The 2,500-nt window shown below is 41.8% G+C and overlaps 1 protein-coding gene across 2 annotated transcripts in view; it reads right to left on the bottom strand.

The window, feature by feature from the left end:
* macrod2 (mono-ADP ribosylhydrolase 2) overlaps positions 1-2,500 on the bottom strand; it is a 1,000,902-nt gene that overhangs the window by 753,603 nt on the left and 244,799 nt on the right. The gene's annotated exons all lie outside the window — the stretch shown is intronic.

Below are 2,500 nucleotides of genomic sequence, written 5' to 3' on the forward strand. Positions count from 1 at the left end.
ACACACTCTATCAGATTGATGATCACAGAGTCAAGGTGCTTTCCTATCTTTCATAGTGCAGTTTCTGCAGTGCTGACCCCAGCAGCGATGACAGAGCTCTGTTCTCTCTGTTACAGCTCAGTGGAGCATCACAATGATTTTGAAGCTGTTATTTCAAGGTAACAAATACTCCATAGAATTAATTAATGCACTCTATAAAGTGTTCTGTTCACAAATGACCGAAAGATAAGGAAAACAAAGACCACACAAACGACCAAATAAAGAACAACAGTGTGGTTTCAAAAAAGTCATCTCAGTCCAAAGCAATTTGATTTGTCTGCATCAGACCCATGTCCCCCTCCCTCCGCCCGGCCACGGCAACTCACACTGTGTTCATCACCTGAGAAAACACCTGGGAACAGCACATTCAATCTGCAGTTCATCACATTCTCAACAAGAACTCGCATCACACAGGAACATGTCCTTAATCGTAAATGGATTTATTGGAAAAATTTTATCTGTGGCTTAAACTGCAGATTCCTCACTGTGGATTTAATAAATCATTACTTACTTTTAATATCTGTATGAAATAAACACAGTACGACAGACGCAGCAGAAGAGAAATGATCAGAGAAACAGTGTTAAAACCTGCCGCAGAGAAACACGAACATCGCCTCAGATTTACTCTGGTGAACTTTATTAATTTACCTCTAAACATTTCAGTGATTTTCCTAAACTTTAACTCAGAAATCCTTACAAAGTGTCGTATGTGCAATTACTAGTTTATTTACTGAAACAGTGCTGTGGTTTATATTTCATCATTCTCTGTATTTCCTGCCCCCTCCAGGGTGTGTTCCCGCCTTGCGTCCAATGATTCCAGGTCGGCTCTGACCCACCGCGGACCCTGAACTGGATAAGGGTTACAGACAATGAATGAATGAATCTATATTTCCTTTGTTGTTATTATTATTATTATTTTATACGTGTTTCTGAAGCTACTGTAAATGTCATCTTTCCCGCCGTTAAACTGCAGATTCCTCACTGTGGATTTAATAAATCATTACTTACATTTAATATCTGTTTTGTCATTATTCACTGATTATTCACTGATTATTCACTGTTGCTCTAAGAGACTGTAAAAGCAATGTATACACTCTTGACCCTGCTGTCATCTTCGTTTCCATACTGTAGTTGTTTTTCTAGTGACTAGATCTGTGATATAACTAGAAAGTACTATTTAATTAATACATCAGATTTAAACTATAATAAGGTTATTATTAGAGGCTTGTAAGCAGGGAACTGTAAATGAACAAACACAACTGAAAAACACAGGCAGTGGGTTTTTGAAGCATATCTCACAGATAAGAAAGTGTACACAGTTTCTATCTCAGGAGCAGCAGCAGTAAAGAGTCAGTAGTTATCACCGGGAGTGGCACTTATCACAGTGTTCAGTCTGAAGGGTCACGGGAAATGAAGTGCTACGGGCTGAGACACAGACGTGGATTGAGGTAACACACACACACACACATACACACATACAGTAACACACACACAGTAACACACACACACACAGTAACACACACACACGCACAGTAGCACACACACACGCACAGTAACACACACACATACACACACACACACACACACACACATGCACGCCACAGTAAGACACACACACACACAGTAAACACACACACACACATGCACAGTAACACACACACACAGTATATCAAAGAAAAGAGATGTTTTGTGGAGATTAACATTAAACTTACCCTTAAACTTCACTCTAAACCCAAAGCCCCAAACCTCTCGCCCCTTGGAGCTGAGTTACAGGGCGCAGTGGTTAAATCTCTCCCTATGAAATGGGACAACCCTGATACTTCATCAGAACACAAATAAAACAGAGCAGCGCTTCATTCCAGGCGACTAGCGCCGCTCTGTAGCAGCTCTGCACCAGTCTGCAGTGATATCAGAGGAGCTGCTGGACTTTAGTTACATTTAGAGCCTCATTCTCCTTCAGAAGAGTTCCACAATCAGAGATTACCCCCCTCTCCTCACTCTTCTGTGACATGGAGCTCAGCTCAGATTCTCATTCTGCAGAGTTCTGTTCACACTACAGTTCCACCTTAAATGCTGCAGTAGTGTCAGGCACCAGAATGTAGGTGCTACACTATTTAAGGTGGAACTGTACATTCACAGAGACATCATCTGCTCCTCGTGCTGTTTCTGCTCGTTCTGAGTAAAGGCCATAATCCACTGACGCTACATTAAAATAATTTAATACACTGGGGATCATCATAGAGTTTAAAGGAGGAAATACTGACATCTTTGGGTTTCTTTGGGTACTGTACAGGCGTCTCGCCGCTGATTCACACGGCGTCAGAACCCTCCGTTTGTAGTGTGTCTCTGAAAAATCTCAGTTTGAAAGACTATGTCGCCCTCACACTTCACCCCACCCCTCTGTCCCAACAAGAACCGAGACCCCCACCCCTCACAGTTCATCTTAAATCTACACATAACA

Source organism: Hoplias malabaricus, chromosome 8 (assembly GCF_029633855.1).
Source record: "Hoplias malabaricus isolate fHopMal1 chromosome 8, fHopMal1.hap1, whole genome shotgun sequence".
In the NCBI taxonomy this organism is placed as follows: Eukaryota; Metazoa; Chordata; class Actinopteri; order Characiformes; family Erythrinidae; genus Hoplias; species Hoplias malabaricus.